General features: G+C 37.7%; 1 protein-coding gene across 16 annotated transcripts in view; it reads right to left on the minus strand.

Annotated features, from left to right (window-relative positions):
* Nucleotides 1–19,782, minus strand: part of MCTP1 (multiple C2 and transmembrane domain containing 1) — a 541,550-nt gene that overhangs the window by 328,191 nt on the left and 193,577 nt on the right. Inside the window, exon 1 of one of the 16 annotated variants that reach the window (XM_060296024.1) lies at nt 17,268–17,288. The exons of the other annotated variants lie outside the window; for them this stretch is intronic. The gene's annotated coding sequence lies outside the window, so the exon portion shown is untranslated. Of the gene's footprint in view, nt 1–17,267; nt 17,289–19,782 lie in introns of those variants that run through there. 16 annotated transcript variants of the gene reach the window in all.

The raw sequence follows: 19,782 nt of genomic DNA on the forward strand, positions 1-19,782 counted from the left end.
GTTTTTTAAATACAACACCATAACTTGGAAATATTTTGTGAGGTGACCTGATTTTGGTGGATTTTTCCGTCTGTGCGGAATACCCTCATAACTCCTGCTTTTAGCACAGCACTTGGCACAAAGGCACTCAATAAACAGTTTCTGTTTGAATGAATGAAGAATAGTTCGTACACTCAGTGAAAGTTACAGGGCTAGCCCTCAGGAAGAGCAGAATACAGTTTTAGGAGGCAACCGAGGCCTCGGCATTTGGTGAAGTATCTCAGGAGTTAGTGAAGTGAGGCTAGAGTCATGTGTCAACCAGCATCAACAGTGAAAGGGGTTTGTGGACAGTGGTTGTTTGTGAGCCAAAGAGATACAAAGGTGGCCTCATCATTGAATATGGAATTTGTATCTAATATGCAAACACATACCTAACATCTAAAATATGGTTACACGGTAATTTTTGATACTTAAAGTTTTCAAAATAATCCCATGATAAGAGTGCTCATTCTGTATTTTAGAAACAGTATAATATAGTGGTTAAGAATAGAACTCTGTGACCTGACTGCTTGAGGATGAATCCTGGCTCTGACATTTTCTAGCTGTGGAACCCTGAGCAAGTGGCTTAACCTCTTGTACCTCAGTTTTCCTTTCTGTGAAATGGAGGTCATGCCTCATCAGGTGTGAGATTTTGATGAGTTAAAAATTGTACAGTGCTTATAGTAGTGTCAGGGACATAGTAAGCCCTATACAAATGTTAGCTTTTAGTGTTCTATTTCTAGAAATAGCAGGAAAGGTTGTATTTGGAGAGGATGAACTCTGAAAACATGCCTCCCAGCAATACAGTATTCCATGGATCCAACCGCATGAGGCAATTCATGAAAATTTGTACATATTGAGGTGCTGTAATTTTATATGCTGTTATTACTTTGAAAAGAATTTGTTTGAAAGGCTAATTAGCCATGCATGCAATTCTTTCAAAGATGCACAGACACCTTGAACAAAGCTGTGGTCAACTAAACAAATGTGAAATCTCTATCAGCTCTGACAGCTAATCTCATGATTTGACCGCCCTTCAATACCTCTAGAGATAGAGTTCTTAGAAATAAATGTTCCTATTAATTTTTATCTCGGATGTTACTTCATTATGCTAATAGGCTCCCTATTGATCAACTCTATTCTTCATTTTTCTCAAGCCTCAGGAAGAAATGTTAAAATATTCAAGGACTAAAGAATAAATGAACATGAGTAGAAGTATAAATACGATCTCACCACTTTCAACTTAAAATGTCAATTATGAGTGTTCTAAGGGATAATCAGGAGTTCACCAGACAGGGTCATATCCTAGGAAAAGTCATCCCTGCCAACCCCGCCATTACCATCTCTCTCCCACTACCTCCTCTCCCTGCAGCCAGTTACCCTCCGCTCTGTGCTATGTCAATACCCACCTGTGCTACGTCACACCTCAGTTACTGTCTCACAGTATTTAACCCTTGACTACACATTCCTATTTACCCTACTGGATTGTGAATTCCTAGATACCAGACCCAGGACTGACTCATCTTTGCAGGTACCCTGATGAGGGTTTATCAAATTGATCTGAAGTTCTTGAAAGACAACATTCATGTTTAATATTCGACACTAATGCAGTATTTCAAATAGTATTCCTGCTGGAAGATAAGCTCTTTGAAAGCAGTGATTTGGATCTATGTGATCCACTCCAGTATGTTTCTAGAACAGTGTCTGACGTGGTGGGCACTCAATAAATATTAAAAGAGTGAAAAGAGGAGATACCTATAGCCTAAGTGCTACTTATGGTTCCTGTATCAGAACAGGCCTGAGAACTGACCAGAGGTTGCAACAACTATATGCAAGTAGATGATGAGACCATTTGTTTTTCCCATGTACTAGCCTCCATTTCACTTTGTACATCACCTGTGAACACAAACCCTGAGATCTGCAAAGGCTATGAGAATTCAAATTTACCAAATATTTCATTTAATACTCTTTTTGGGGCTTAACTGAAACAGTGTTTGGTTTATTTACAGCTCCAAAGATTGGATTGGATTCCTAGGCCTTAAAAATCCTTAAGTACCAGCCTGGAACCAGGTCTCCGTGACACTCTTTGCAGTTGTATAGGTGGTCCAGGGGGCATGAAGTTCTCCTCGTTGAAAACTCAGGATCTGCTTGCTTAAAGTAAACTAATTTGTGCACCATGTCTCTTTTGTTGGAGATCTCGTCAACATTTTTACTTTTATATTTACTGAAGTAAAGAGAACATTAAAAATCAAAATCAGGGCTTCCCTGGTGGCGCAGTGGTTGAGAGTCCACCTGCCAATGCAGGGGACACGGGTTCGTGCCCCGGTCTGGGAAGATCCCACATGCCACGGAGCGGCTGGGCCCGTGAGCCATGGCCGCTGAGCCTGCGCGTCCGGAGCCTGTGCTCTGCAACGGGAGAGGCCACAGCAGTGAGAGGCCCGCGTACTGCAAAAAAAAAAAAAAAAACCAAACAAACAAAGAAAAAACCATTATGTCAAATGCATTAATAAACTGAGAAACTTTCGTAATATTGTCCTTTTAATAAAAACTAGTAGTTCTTTTTGACTCACTAATAAGTTAACGTAGGTTTGAAAGAATAAAGAAAATAAAAGGCCATCACCATTGCGTTCTCCTTTCCTCCTATGAAAACACTGTACTTCCTACAAAATGAACAATGGTGGCATTTTTGTAGTCTGACACTGAGTCAAGAAATTCATGTCATTATTTCTGAGGAATACGGATTCTGATTACTAAAAATCCTGCTCATCCTCTATCCCTCTTTATCCCGCCCCCTACCTCTCGCTTCCATCCGTCCACCCATCCATTAGGGAATAGATACACAAACATGGATTAAGACATGGCTCCCAAACCATTAGGAAACTCATAAATTTGGTATTGCAGTAACATAATGAGATATTAAGCATGACTGCATTTAAAATATGTTAAGTACAGGGAGCTTATCATCTTTGTGCTTGAATAACACAAACCAACGAACATAACTGCAGTATAATTGCCTCTCCTCTCTTTCCAGAACATCAGACAAAGGAAGAGAACTTGGTGCTTTGAGAAAAATAGATTATTTAGGAGCCAGAATGTGAGTACTTTACTGATGTGCTCTTAACCTTTGTCAGCCATTAGTTGTAATTGTTGCCGTAAATTAAAGATGGCAAAAAAAAGTGTAACATATGGTTTATATGAAAATTTTTAGAAAAAAATATTATTTTGAATGCTTTAATATTTACTAGAGTTTACACCCCATGGAAGAAAAGACACAGATCATTATAAAATAATCCTTTGTCACTGGGATTAATTTCATAAAGAATTTATGCCCACTGTTGTCATGCAGAGACTACCAAATAATCATAATAAATATTGTTACAGAATCTAGTCAAAATGTCACTTGCCTCCCTTGAGGGAAGATAAGAAGCTTAGATAAATCATCATCAGAAGTAAGAGTTCTCCACTGCCCAACAACATATTAATTCCCCACTTACTAAGCAGCTAAGGTAACGCCAAAGAAATAGTTGGGAAGAAGATGCCCATGTACTAGATTTGCTGGTCTGAAGGCAAAGCTCATGGGTGTTGCATGGCTGCTTGCTGAATGCCTGAAGGGCCCAATTCAGAGTTTCCTCAGTTGAGGAAAACTGAGGAATTTGTTATAGCAAGTTACAACCGCTAAGAGAGTTCTGCAGTTTGCTTCGCCATCAGCAAAGGGCAGGAGATTTGGAGGGAGGAAGAGTGATAAAGGATCAATGCTATCATCTTCCTCCTTGCAGAAAACAGGAAGTCAAATTTTAGAGCAAAGAGCTCTTAATGGGTGGTTGCTTGCGTCTACTTCCAAGGAACTTTATCCTAGGCACTGGAAGAGAGATGTGTATAGCCAGGAAGTGGCACTAATGGAAAATCTTTGTGTGTATCTGGACATACTGAATTCTAAAAGGCACTGGTGGCAAAGCTTCCCAAGTTTGGGCATTAGCTGTTTTGCTCTCACACCTCTAATTTCTTTAATGGCATCATCTTTAATTAAAGAATGATGCAACTGAGCCCTCAGAGTCTTACCTTCCTCACCAAGCTCAAGTGTGAGGAGCTCATAATGCTGAGTCTCGACATTAGCTCATTTCTGGGCAAAATAAATAAATGTCAGCAAGACACTTCTGGAGTTAGCACTTCCCATTAAGTTTCATAACATTTGCCTCTCATTCAAGGAAAACAACCTCAGAGTCGGTGCCAAAATGCTTTTGAGGTTTGTATTACTGTCCACTAATAAGAGCAAAGTTTGTTGAAGCAGAGACCTCAGGTGAACAAATAAAAATTTGGAATATGATAAAGGCTAAAAACTTACACTAAATTCATTTAAATAAATGAAATAATACAACATGAGAAAGAGAAAGAAGGATAAAATTGCACTCAGAGGTCCCAAAACTAAAAAGGCTAAAATGCAGAATAGTGGTTATGAAAAGACTGGACTCCGACGAGGGTGGTAATCTCTTCTATATTTAAATAATTCTCCTGGTAAAAAGAAATTTATTACCACACTTATCAATCTTCTGATTTTCAACAATTCATTAATCATTATCTAATGATGATGTCCCTTATCATAATGCACAAAGATGCTATTTTCAAAATCATCAAATCAACAGCAGCTCTAGGACCAAGTAGAACAAAAGAATCAAAAAGAATAAATCTCCCTTCACCTAATCCCACCTGAAAATGCACAAGGTAGCTTAGCCATGGCTGGCATGTTAAAAAAGCTGCCTTTTCACCCTATCTTCTCCCCTAAGTCACATGGATCAAAATCTGATTAAATATAGTATAAAGAAAGAATATTCGAGTTCAAAATAAACATTTGAAAAACATCTTCAGTGTTTCCTCTTTAGGCCCTCAGGGAGATGGAGCGTAAGCACAGCTCCAGGTGACCCTCTCCCCCAAGAACTCTTTGGCAGCCACCTAGATGATGTGGCAGTCCTTATGCCACCAAAGAAACATCTGGGAGACATGCTGTCCCATAGAATTAGGGTTAAATTCTCATTTACAGCTGAAAAAGACACAAGCAATATGATATTTAGGCAGGTGCCAGATTTAGGGAAAAAAGTAGGATGCCCAGCTAAACTGGAATTTCAAATAAATAATTCAGATAAATAAATAATATTCTGGTATAAGCATTTCCTGTGCAACATTTGGGAAATACTTATACTAAAAAGGGACATTTGTTGTTTATCTGAAATTCTAATGTAGCTGGGATTCTTGTATTTTATCTGGCAACCAAAAAGGGGGGAATTCAGACACAGAGACACACACAAGGAGAACACCATGTGAAGGCTGGAGTTATGCTGACACAAGCCAAGGAACTACCAGAATCTAGGAGAGAGGCCTAAACAGAGCCTTCCCTAGTGATTTGAGAAGGAGCATGCCTACGCTGACACCTTGATCTCAGACTTCCAAGTCTCGGACCTGTGAGATGATAAATTTCTGTTGCTTAAACCATTTATTTTGTGCTAGAGTGGCTCTAAGAAACATAAACATGCATCAAATCAGCATTCCATTGTCTTTTTTTTAAACTATGGTAACAGGAACTGGACTCTGGGCTAATTGCTTCAGACAAAGCATACCTTGTACCCTCATCTTATCCAATCCCATCCCAGGCGTGAGGCTCTGTACCTTCTCAGTACTCCAGATTCTCAAAGACAGAGATCCTACAGAATCCCCAGTTACTTAGCAACTATAGCCTAGCACATGAATCCAAATATGCAGGGTGGATCCCCAGCAGTCATCCAATTCTGTGACAGTGAGTCTACCCACCTGCTGAGATGACCACCCATTGCCTAGCTCAAGATTTCTCTGCCAGCATTCCTTTAATCATCAGAAAGTGGGCACAGAGGGAACATATCTCAACATAATAAAAGCCATATATGACAAACCCACAGCTAACATCGTACTCAATGGTGAAAAGCTGAAAGCATTCCCTCTAAGATCAGGAACAAGACAACAATGCCCACTCTCACCACTTTTATTCAACCCAGTTTGGGAAGTCCTAGCCATAGCAATCAGAGAAGAAAAATAAATAAAAGGAATTTAAATCAGAAAGGAAGAAGTAAAACTGTCACTGTTTGCAGATGACATGATACTATACATTGAAACCCTAAAGACACTACCAGAAAACTAGAGCTCATGAATGAATTCAGTAAAGTTGCAGGGTGCAAAATTAATGTATAGAAACCTGTTCCATTTCTATACATTAACAAGAAAATATAAGAAAGAGAAATTAAGGAAACAATCCCATTTACAATCACAACAAAAAGAATAAAATACCTAGGAATAAGCCTACCTAAGGAGGCAAAAGACCTGTACTCTGAAGACTGTAAGATGCTGATGAAAGAAACTGAAGTCAACACAAGCAGATGGAAAGATATACCCTGTTCTTGGATTAGAAGTATCAATATTGTTAAAATGACCATATTACCCAACACAATCTACAATCCCTATCAAAGTACCAATGGCATTTTCCACAGAACTAGAACAAAAAACTTTAAAATTTGTATGAAAACACAAGAGATCCTTGTGAAGAATGGAATGGACTTCAGACTATACTACAAAGCTACAGTAATAAAGACACTATGATACTGGCACAAAAACAGAAATAGAGATCAGTGGAACAGGATAGAGTCCAGTAATAAACCCATGCACCTACGGTCAATTATCTGTGACAAAGGAGGCAAGAATATGGTGGAGAAAAGACGGTCTCTTCAATAAGTTGTGCTGAGAAAACTGGACACCTACATGTAAGAGAATGAAATTAGAACATTCTCTAACATGATATACAAAATAAACTCAAAATGGATTAAAGACCTAAGTGTAAGGCTGGATAGTATAAAATTCTTAAAGGAAAACATAGGCAGAACACTCTCTGACATAAATCGCAGCAATATTCTTTTGGATCCATCTCCTAGAGTAATGGAAATAAAAGAAAAAACAAACAAATGGGATCTAATTAAACTTAAAAGCTTTTGCACAGCAAAGGAAACCATAAACAAAACAAAAAGACAGCCTACAGAATGGGAGAAAATAATCTGCAAACGATGGAACCAACAAGGATTAGTATCTAAAATATACAAAGAGCTCATACAGCTCAATATCAAAAAAAAAAAAAAAAACAATCAAAAAATGTGCAGAAGACCTAAATAGACATTCCTCCAAAGAGACATACAGATGTCCAACAGACACATGAAAAGATGCTCAACATCACTAATTATTAGAGAAATGTAAATCAAAACTACAATGAGGTATCACCTCACACTGGTCAGAATGGCTATCATCTCATGGGCAGTATTAGTTTATCATGCCTTTTTGCATGTTCCTAAGAAGCAGTGTAGTGTGATGGAAAAGGCACTGGCTTTGGAGACTGACAGATGTAGGTTTAAATCTTGTCTCTGCCACATACTAGTTGTATCCCCTTCAGTAAGTTACTTAAAATCACTAGACTTCCCTCAGTGTCCTCACTTGTAAAGTAGGATCAATAGTGTCTACTGGGCAGGGTTTGGGAGATAACTAGAAGCAATATACGAAAAGAAGCTAGGGCAGTGCCTGGCTTATAAGCAATGAATAAACAGTAGCTATTATCATTGTCTATAATAAAAATTAATATTTTGATGACAAGGTTAATATGTTACACACCAACTTATTTATTTTTTATTTATTTTTTAACATCTTTATTGGGGTATAATTGCTTTACAATGGTGTGTTAGTTTCTGCTTTATAACAAAGTGAATCAGTTGTACATATATATATGTTCCCATATCTTTTCCCTCTTGCGTCTCCCTCCCTCCCACCTCCCCATCCCACCCCTCCAGGCGGTCACAAAGCACCGAGCTGATCTCCCTGTGCTACGCGGCTGCTTCCCACTAGCTATCTACCTTACGTTTGTACACACCAAATTTAATGCAATATAAATTATGTGAAATAGAAATGAAAATAAATGTCTATGTGAATATTTATCCACATATTATACACACTACATATTTCATGGTGTATATTTGACATCAATCAAAATACAAAAGTCAGTGTTACCCAGCAAAAGAGTGGAAGTAAATTGTACATGACTTGGAATATTACATGAAATTGTGAATATATTAATTTCTTTGTTAACTTGAGTTTTCACATATTTAATGCTGATGAAGGGAAGGGAATGCAGATGAAGGGAATTATTAGTTCTTAATACATACACTTGAAGAATGCTTATACTTAAAATTTCATTAATGCATTTTCAAATTCTCTCATTGCAGGCATGTCTTTTTAACATGAAACTTTACAGAAGTGCAGATAGAAACACATTTAAGAAAAAGGTGCTGGGGAAAATCAGATCATGGTAGGTAAACTATCAGTAATTTTGTAGTTATATTTCAGGGTTTCTTACCTAAGGTTTTGAAGTATATAATCTAGGTAAAATGTGCATTATCAAAATAACATTTTAAAATATCAAAAATGGATATAATTTTCCTACTTAAGTGAATTATCAAGGATTTATTCATGCTGTGGGTGTAATTTTTTTCCTAGCATTTAGTCTATTTATTCCTTAATGGTGAGTGGGGTGATCACTCCAGTCAGAATGGCCACCATCAACAAGTCTATAAATAATAAATGCTGGAGAGGGTGTGGAGAAAAAGGAACGTTCCTACACTGTTGGTGGGAATGTAATTTGGTACAGCCACTATGGAGGTTCCTTACTAAAAATAGAGCTATCATAGACCCTGCAATCCCACTCCTGGGTATTTATACGGAGAAAATAATTTGAAAAGATACATGCACCCAAATGTTCATAGCAGCACTATTTACAATAGGCAAGACATGGAAGTAACCTAAGTGTCCATCAACAGGTGAATGGATAAAGAATATGTTATATATACAGACAATGGAATATCACTCAGCCATAAAAAAGAGTGAAATAATGCCATTTGCAGCAACATGAATGGACCTAGAGATTATCATACTAAGTGAAGTAAGGCAAACAGAGAAAGACGAGTATCATATGATATCACTTATATGTGGAATCTAAAAACAAAAAAAAAAAAGACAAATGAACTTATTTACAAAACAGAAATAGAACCACAGACATAGAAAACAAACTTATGGTTACCAAAGGTGAAAGCAAGGAGGGATAAATCAGGAGTTTAGGATTAACAGATACACACACTTCTATATATAAAAGAGATAACCAACAAGGACCTACTGTATAACACAGGGAACTATACTCAATGTTATATACTAACCTATAGGGGAAAATAATCTGAAAAAGATATAGATATATAGATAGGTATAGATATATATAGATATCTGAAACTAATGCAACATTGTAAATCAACTATAATAAACTAGATAATCATCCCTGAACAACATTTATTGTCCACTCTATTTCATGGGATTTGTTCCAATGACTACAGGCTTGTTTATAATAAAAGAGTAACTTGATTTCTACTAACTGTGTTCGTTTAAGTTACAGAGTAAAACCAGGCTTTTCGAGATAAATCAGCGTTCACAGTGAAATCATTTTCAACCCAGCAATTTTTACAGCCTTTCATTTACCATTTGTATTTTAATAGAATGAATTAGCTTCAGCTCTTTTCTCTTATTCTGTTAAATCTCTTCTGAATAATTCAAATACATAAATTATATTTATGGTTGATCCTTAGAAATAGAATTTAATATAATAGTACAATGTTAAAGAAGAATTACTGAAGGAAAACACATTCCTGCTTTAGTATAATCTGTTGCATTGTTCAGATTTTACTTGTAAAGATTTGCATGAGATGCAAAACATTTAAATTTACTGTTTTTTCATATTACTGTATTTTTGCTAATCCCATGAGTCAAGATCAGTACTATGAGGAAGAATTCTAATGTGAAGGGAAAACAGTGAATGAATAATTGAATTTCAGGCCCAGATCTGTACTGCACACTCTGTACATGACCTTTGGTAACTCAGTCTTTCTGGACTTTTTTTTCTTCGATAAAATAGGGCTCTTGAGACCTCCTCTGCCCACCTTACAACTATTATGAGGTTCAAATGAAATACTGTTTGGGAAAGTACTTTGGAAACTGTTAAGCCTTATTCAAACTTAAAATACACTACTGCAAGGTAGATGTAAATAAAAATAAATGCAAGGGTGGGGATAAAAGATTTCCATGTAGAGAAGATTGTGGGAATGTTCCCTTCGCTCCTCGTGCCTCTTGTTGTTGCAGAGCTTCCTGCCACCAGGGACAATTTATTCCTCCTTTTACTTCACCCTAGGGATGACTCCAAAGAAAGTTTTCAGGGAATCAGGAGAGCAATACGCTCTAGTATCTTTGATGCTCTTTTCATAAAAAAAGCATAGTTCTTTGACCTCAGTCTGGTCCACTCAACAACATCTCCAGCTCCTATCTTAGCCCCTCGGGTCTAGGGCCACCATCTTCACTGGGATCCAGGGGCTCAGAAACGTGCTTGTCACCATATGCATGAAAGAGCTGCGTTAAGATTATTCTCTGAAAAGTTGCAGAAATCTCAGTTGAGTCCATTGTCTGCCCTAAGTTTTATTATTGGAACCTTGTCTCCAGCAGGTTGAAGTGAAAAGGAGAGGAGAGGTGAGAAAGAGAAGATGTGGAGAGTGGTGATAGTAGTCACGGTATGGGGTGCGGGAAGGCTAAGCATAATAAGAACACTTTATTTCTAGTCAGCTTTCTTTTATCACTTGGACTAAAATCCCTCACACTTTCTCAAAAGGCAAAGGAGAAGGGAAATTGAGTGAGAGCCTATTCTATTGTGTGAACCCAAGATGTACAGAAATCATAGTCAAAAGCAAAAAATTGAGGGCAGTGGAATAGGAAGTATGTAGCTCAACCCTAGGATCTTTGTTGGGACAGAAAACAGACCTTCAAGGGGTTGGTTTGGAAACAAGAAGTATGCTTTGCAGGCCACGGGTCCTTAGCCCCTGGCTCTTCTCTGCTTATACTTGACCCGTTCTCTCACTCCTTGGTTTCTAGAGCCATCAGGCACACTCCTCTCCCCTTTCTCATCTGTCTCTTTGGAACATCTATTCCAGGTTCCTGAAGCTAGAGGGGCACCTAATCTGCCTGCTACCAAATGGAAGCGAAGGAGGGAAGAACCCATCCCATGCAGCAGGGCACCTCTGGCATTCTGGGTGACCAGCTTCTGCAGAGCTGTGAGATCCTCACCAGCATACATTTAATAATCGGTGGGTTAAGCACGCTTGTGAGCTTCCGACTTCTAGCACGTTTTTCATTAGTCGTAAAATTATTTGTTGGAAAATGCACCCTAACTTCTAATAAAGAGCCTTGCAGAGCATAATTTACTGCTAAACTCAGAAGGATGAAAAAAGTAAAAAAACACAAAAAAACACTGCCACATCTGCAAGTATATCAAAGTCATTGCCCTCTGTTGGTAGTTTCTGGGTCTATCCAAAATGACTTTGTTCTATGCAGAATTCCAGATGATATACTAAAACAGATTTTAAAGAAGACTCTATCCTTAACCTATGCTTGTTTCCGTACTCTTAATTCCCAGCAAAAGGTCAGTAAGGTCTTTGATCATCTGGCAACTCCATTGGGAAATGATGGGAACATGCCAGTCATGGAAGTTGGGCTGATATAAATACAGCCACAATGACTCTCTGACATCTTTCTTTTCCCCTTTTATGCCAAATACAGAAAAAGAAAAGACTAAAAAAGTGTGGGCTGATGAATCAAAGGCGGAACAACTATTGATGAAACAGATAAATCAGGGGAAAAAATTAGAGAATTCTTACAAATGGAAGTAGGTTTTCAAAGTCATAATGGTAAAAGATTCCCTTGGTCTGCCTTTATACGTGGCCTTTTTGCTTCCAATGCACGACCAACGTATTTCCACAAATCCTCTTCAAGGTTGTTTTTAATAACGAATATTTATTGAATGCTTTCTTTGTGGAAGGCACGGTGTAAGTGCTTGGCATTCACTGTCCCATTTGAAACTCACAGGAGGCTCTTTTATGGTGATCAACGTTTGACACACGAGGACACTGAGTCATACAGAGGCCAACGTGCCTCGGATTAAGCAGCTGCAATTGAGGGGCAGGAGACTGGGCTACAATTGCAGGTGAACTCCAGAGCCTGTGGTCTTCCTCACTATACTCATCCTGTTTTCTAATAAGGAACCTGACGTTAAGAGAGTTTATGTTACTTGCCCCAGCTAGTAGTTAGCAAGTTCATAGTTAAAATGGGAAGCAAAGCAATCAACAGACATGAGATTTGGATTCAAGAATGACCGTTTCCACCAATGTGATCAATGAATGGGGTCTGGTCACAGCATTTACTAAGTATTATTTATTTTTTACAATAACTGATTTTTTTCAGCCTCTGATGTGTTTATAGTATTAAAAATTTTACTCAAGCAAGATCTTAGAGAATCCACGAGTGACCTTTATGTTTTTTATTGAAGAGTATATATTTTGATTTAAAAAAAAAACAGATGCTGGGAAAACCCATCACAGTTAATGCCTTGATGTACTCTAGCTTATTTGGGTCCAAAACTTATTCTGACTTTCAACTCTTGGTTGGTAGTATATCTATATCTAGGTTCAGAGTAGCATGCACTCCAGTTTAAGATACAAGAAAAGAGCTTCAAAGTTCCCTCCCCATGCTAAGATTTAAGATACAAGAAAAGAGCTTCAAAGTTCCCTCCCCGTGCTAAGATCCAGCTTCCTTTATAGATGTGGAAATCAGATAAGCAGCAGGAACATGAATGAGAGGCTGGTATTCTGAACGCATCTGAGAGTCCCTTCTGCATAAGACAGGTCAAAAAAAACTGAACAGTCCCCACAGATCCTTCTGGCAACTGCATTATTTAATTTTTGTAATTACAAGTTCTCTCTAAGCCAGAAAAATCCAAGCACATTCAAATAGGCATGCAGAAATATATCCTAATATGCACTGCAAATGACGGTGATTGTCAGGACAATGTTTTCTTATTATTTCTGAGTCTAGGAATTGATCTTTGAAAAGGAACTTTCCTTGCATAATTTTCAAAACAAGTTTCCCCAATGTCCATAGAGAAATGATGGATTCAACATTCACAGATGAACAAAGAGGACATGCGTGTGGGTGACCCTGTAGAAGAACACTGCACTGGGAAAGCTGACCTCCAACCTTCAAACACCAGAGCTCAGGGATCTTCCGATTTTCATTTTTGTTTCCATTTCCCTTTCACTGTACTCTCCCTTCTGTGAACTGTTTCTATTACAGCAAACTCGTCAGTGGTGCCGATGTGGCCATTCATTCTTTTAAAGAAATACTAAGCTGCAAGATTCTCACCTTCTCTGCCCAAAGATTATACATTAGCAGAGAAGTTAATTCCAGAAGAAGCCTCCCTTCTGGAAATAGGAAACAAGGAAATGTTCATTTAGTCTGTATTTCTTAAGAGACAATAGAAAAGAATTTTCGATGCAGGATGTTCACTCATGACTGCTTCATGTTTTATCATAGAATGTTTACCCCTGGAGTCCTCTAATGACTAATCCAGAAAAGGTGGTTATCTCAGCCCAATTATAACAAGCAAACAACCCCACAGCCACCCTACCCCACCATTTTCCGTTTTCCAGTGGGAGACAGGGAGACGGAGGTGTAAGAAAGACTGTGATAACAATGAAACATCACAACTAATCAAACTGTGTAAACATCTGCTTTAGTACTAAATGTATGAATTATTCATATTCAAACTACAACATGTGCCTTAAGGTCTGACCATTGGAATTAGTGGCTCCCAAACAACGGTTTATATATATATACACACATATATATGTGCAATCTACATACTATAAGGTTAACCAGATAATCCACAGCAAATGGAATTAATAGTGAAGCAAAACTGATGATAGATTACATAAAAATAGCTGCAACTGAGAGACACGATCACCTAAAAATGGCACTAATAATACACTGTTAACAACCCTTGATCCAGAAATCTGTGAAGATTCTGACTCTTTATGTGTGTACGCAATAGGAGCTACACAATGCTGCCAGTTGTGGTGTGACAACTGGACTTCCTCGGATTCTACTGATTTTGTATCCCTAGAATCTGTACAATGTTACATTTATTAACAAATACCAAATTTTAGTAACCAATAAATCACTCAGTGGGGTACTAGTAAATATCCTATATGTGTACATAAGAATGAATGTCATTTGACCCTAAGACCAAATACAATAATTTGGCATTTTGGATGAGTTCTCAGTCCATGTGGAAAACGTTTGAGGCCCACCAGAGGTTCAATGAACTCAGAGAAACTTGGAGTTAGAGCCATATACAAAGGCCCATACGTACACTAGTATGACGTATAAGAATGGAATATAGAACCACCCACAGAACTTTCCTTTAAAGTATGACTGGACATTTAATAAACGAACAGGCAACCATCTTACAGGAAATCTTACAGAGTTAAAAGTGAGCAACAGATTCAATCATTTTGTTAATGGTTGAGATGTTGATGAAGCTGAGCATGACTATTTCAAACATGACTTTAACAGTTGCCATTTAAATTTCTGACCAATAAAGAGTTACAGGTTTTCAATCCTGATGCAGCTCATCTTGCGTAACATCTCTGAATATTGTGCCATTTTTCTGCTTAAAAGTCCTTACTGCTTCTGCATTTCCCACAAAATAAAACAATACATAAATTTTGTCAATTATTTTGAAGTTTACATAAAATGGACTTATATCTAAAACTATCATCTATTAAAACTAATTCAAGGGCTAGAAAACTTGAACATAACTAAAACTATTTAACAAATGTTATCCATAATTAAAATCTTCCTATATCTAAAAAATCATTTCAGTGTTACACAGATTATACCAGAGTATAAAAAAAAATTATCAACTCTTTGAGGCCAATAAGTTAATGCCAAAATTTGACAAGGCAATTGCAAGAAAGAAAAAAATATGGCCAATTTCACTCACAAATGTATATGCAAAAATTCCAAACAAAATATTAGTAAACTAAACTAATATTTATTAAACTTTTTAAATAAATATTTAATTATTTATTAATAATTTATATTATTATTAAATTATATAATTTATTATTATTATTTTACTTTTTTATTAATATTTATTATTAAAGTTTAGTAAACTAAACTTTAGTTTATTAGTAAACTAAATCCAGCAATGTATATTAAAGATAAAACATTATGACCAAGATGGGCTTATTCTATGAATTTGAAAGTGGGTCACTATCAGAGATCCAATTAATATAATTCACCAATTAGGAAATTAAAGGCAAAATTCATATGATCATCTCAAAAGATATAGGAAAAACATTTCATAAAATTTAATGTCTAATAATTTAAAAAATCCTAGCAAGCCAGCAAATCTCTTAATCTGATAAAAGTAATTAACACATATCATTGTTATTTATGGTAAAAATTAAATCTTTCCCTTTCAGATTGCAAGAAAGACAGGATACCCACTACCATCACTTCAACTCAATGTTTTACCGAAGTCCTGATCACAGCAGTGAAGATGAAAACAAAATACAAAATATATGATTTGGAAAGGAAGAAATAAAAGTGACATCATTCACAGATTTTCTCTACAGAAAATTCAAAAGGATCTACAAATAATATATAAATTGATAACTTGCTGAAAAATAAAATTGTTATGCAAAAATAAGTTAAGGTATATTTATTATTAACCTATGAAATATATTTGCATATATTTTTAAGTATTTTAAATATATATTGTTATAATAAACTAAACAATCTATTTCTTAACCTCAATTTAAAACATAAATCATTTAATTAATTCAATCTTTCAATAAGATCTTTCTTTTTTGATACAGAAAAAAGAGGTAATTATTCTATTAAATTTATTATTATTATATTCAAATCAAGTTAAAATGAAAAATACATTCAGCAAGACTAGAAAGTGAACTGAGCCACATTTGACAGTAAGCTTCTCAAAGACAGAGATAATATCTTGGGTAGGTTTCCCCCTAAGAAATACCCAACCAGAGAAAATAGATTTAATTCACAGCAAGCGGACAGGAAAAGGCAAGGGAGAGGGAAGAGAGAGAGAAGGAATGTTGACAGAAGAGGAAAATAAACGTCTAATTCTAAGGGACAGTAAATATAGGAATTTGGCCACAATCATTCTTAAAAAGGAAAATAAAGGAAACACAAAAACAGGAGGGTTGTAGTTTAATATGTCAACAGCCTCAGTGGCTGGTGGCAGGTGCACAGGCCCTAGCAGATTTATGGGTTTTTCTGTGGTGTCTAGTACTCTGAGGGCATTTAGTGAATGGTAAATATATCAAGCCTTCAACTGCCTGGTGGGTCAGGATCTGTTTTCTACTTAGTTCACTTCCATTTCCTTTGCTATTCCCAGCAGCTTTCTTGATATCAGTTTGCATTAGTATGGTTTTCACAACTGGGTCAAAAAATAAAGCTTCTATGCCTAATTAAACACTGAGCTAACACACTTTGGTAGTCATTTCTATTTTGAAATTTATGATTACTGTATTTAGTCTGTCCTTTCCAACCTTACAATACAGGGTCTGCAAAAGGAATTGCAAAAATTTTACATATTTGCACATAAGAACACTATTTAATATCAACAGTAGCATTTTATAGCCAAAAGCAAATTAGACTTAGGAGAAGATCATGAGAGACTAGCAGGTAACTTTTCTTTCTTTTTTTTTTCTGAGAGAGACTGTGAAACAACAGAACAGTCTGTGCTACATACATAATTAAGACAGATGTTCTCAATCTTAATTTTCATAGCTAATTTTGACAGCTAAAGAAATGTACTTGTCTTTTGTATAGCCACCCATTTTCTCTCAAACGTGTCCTATTTTTCTCATCGCCCACTGTGATTGCTCAGAAAGAAAGGGGTGGTGTGACGGAGAATGTATTAAGGCAATAGCAAGAGCTCTGCCATATTTTTGGTAGGTCACTGAATAGAAACAGATATAGCAGAAACTGAGCATAAAATCATTTAGAAGTCCACATAGCATAAGCATTTTCATGCATTCCTAACTTTGCAGATCACAGTTTTCACTGGCTTTGTGGGGTCTTCCATGCAGAAATCAAGCTGATCACATTAAACAACAAAGGAGCTGTTAATAAGGACCTTCCCTTGGTCAACCCAGGCTTGAAAGCATAGGCATTTTTTTTTAACAGAATAAAATATATGGAAATATGCTACATTTTGATGACACAGCCAGGTGCCTTACCTGCAAGGGTAGAATCTGATATGCGTGTCTATGTCTGTATCTGGAAATAGCTGGAAATAGGAAACACGTGTAAGAACAGCAAAGGCATCCTTTTTCAAAGTGTGCTCTTCCTGGAGGCCCCTGCCTTTTGGCTCTTCACTGTTGCGGGTGTTTCAGACAGAAAAACAAAAGAACAACGTTTCCTGTAAGTGGTCCCAGTAGCCTTAAAACCACAAACCTCAGAAACCACAAAGAGAGGCAGAACTGTCTTCCTGTTCTCTGTGGTGGAGCCTGTCATTTTTATACCCACATCAAAGCACTCTTCAGTCAGCATCTAAGTTGTCTTCTTACACATCTGCCAACACCTCATCCATGAAAGGCCCACTAGGGTCTATGGTCACAAGCCAGCTGCTCTGGTGATATTCTGAAACCCAGCTGTGCATCTCGCCCGAGGAGAGAACAGGTGCTGAAGCAATGCTTCTGGAAACGCGCTTGCTCTCTCTGCTGCTGCAGTGCCCGGCCCTTTGATGACTTTGGGCAGCAAGGAGTGCTCCAGCCTCCTCTAGTTCCTTTCTCCTCTGTTAGGGGGACTCCAATCCTGCAGTGCTGATTGGGGAATACCTTTAGGGAGCTCCAAACCTCCCAGCCTCCACAGTAACTCTGGTTACTTCATAATTACTCTTGGATCCTCTAACAATGAATTTAAACCCAGTCCACTTCAAGCCCACTCCAGAGGATGGCATCATTCTCCTCAGGCAAGCCCACTGTGGTCTGATCCCAATAGAAGCACTGCTACCATCCCCTCTGCCTTGGGAGTTGTCCTGTACTGCTGCGCCCAGGGAGCAACTCAGATCTCACCAGTTACGCACAGGGTTTGGGCTGTGTTCGAGGCAGGATCATCAAGGGAAGGCTGGCTGTGGGTGAGAGGAAAGGCAGGCCTGGGTTGTGGCTTGGTGAACTCATGTAGCATTAGTCCCAACCCCCAGGAGTCAATGCAGAAGCAGGAACCACAAAGTCTAGGGGGCAGATGAGGCTCATTCTGATTTTAACTATGCAACTATGGACTGCATTGGAAGGGTATGACCTGTTAAGGTGGTCCAGGGGGTGGAGGGACAACAGGCTGACAATCCTTATTGGGAACATGGCAATGTCTTGGCTCAAGGGAAGTTCCACGGGGCTGGGGTTCCAGGAGATGAACGTATTCTCAAGGAGAGGAGACAGAGAACCACAGCCAAACTGGATGAACTGGAATGCAGGGGAAGGGAGAAACAGGGTGCTCATCTTTGCAGAGAAATGCTGAGTAAAGAAGATTTGTGCAGAAATTCGCACAGAGAATATGCTCAGTGAAGGCTAATCAGAAAGGCTGTGGAGTCAACTGGGTCCACAGATAACCTGGGACTTACTGCCAGAACTGATGGCAGCATGTGTAGCCCACCAGCTGGTCTCTAGAGTCTGGCTTGATATTCATTGATTAGGAGACAGAGTGGATCTGAATCTCCCGGAAATCTTTTGTACCAAATCCTGTGCTGGGTACCTAACATAGTTTTCTCTTATCCTCACACACTTAAAAATCACACCAGTCAGAATGGCCATCATCAAAAAGTCTACAATTAATAAATGCTGGAGAGGGTGTGGAGAAAAGGGAACCCTCTTGCACTGTTGGTGCACGAATGTAAATTGATACAGCCGCTATGGAGAACGGTATGGAGGTTCCTTAAAAAACTAAAACTAGAGCTATCATATGATCCTGCAATCCCATTCCTGGGCACATATCCAGAGAAAATCATGGTTCAAAAGGATACCTGCACCCCAATGTTCACTGCAGTGCTGTTTACAATAGTCAAGACATGGAAACAACCTAAACGTCCATCGACAGAGGAATGGATAAAGAAGATGTGGCACATATATACAATAGAATATTAACCATTAAAAAGAATGAAATAATGCCATTTGCAGTAACATGGTTGGACCTGGAGATTATCATAAGTGAAGTAAGGCAGACAGAGAAAGACAAATATCACATGCTATCACTTAAATGTGGAATCTTAAAAAAAATGACAAAAATGAACTTATTTACAAACAAGAAACAGACCCACAGACTTGGAAAAAAAACTTATGGTTACTGAAGGGGAAAGGTGTTGGGGAGGGATAAATTGGGAGTTTGGGATTGACATGTACACACTACTGTATACAAAATAGATAACCAACAAAGACCTACTGTATAGCCCAGGGAACTCTGCTAGACATTCTGTAATAACCTAAAAGGGAAAAGAATTTGAAAAAGAATAGATACATGTATATGTCCAACTGAATCTCTTTTGCTGTACACCTGAAACTAACACAACATTGTTAATCAACTATACTCCAATATAAAATAAAAATTTTTTAAAGCTCATGGGAAACCAAAATTAATTCTACACATCTCTAGTCTCAGCTTAAAAGTCATTTTCTCAGAGTCAACTTCCCTGAGCCCATAATCTAAATTAACTTCCCCTATTATACTCTATCATCATCTATTTTATCTAATGTCACTCAG

Source organism: Globicephala melas, chromosome 3, assembly GCF_963455315.2.
Source record: "Globicephala melas chromosome 3, mGloMel1.2, whole genome shotgun sequence".
NCBI lineage: Eukaryota > Metazoa > Chordata > Mammalia > Artiodactyla > Delphinidae > Globicephala > Globicephala melas.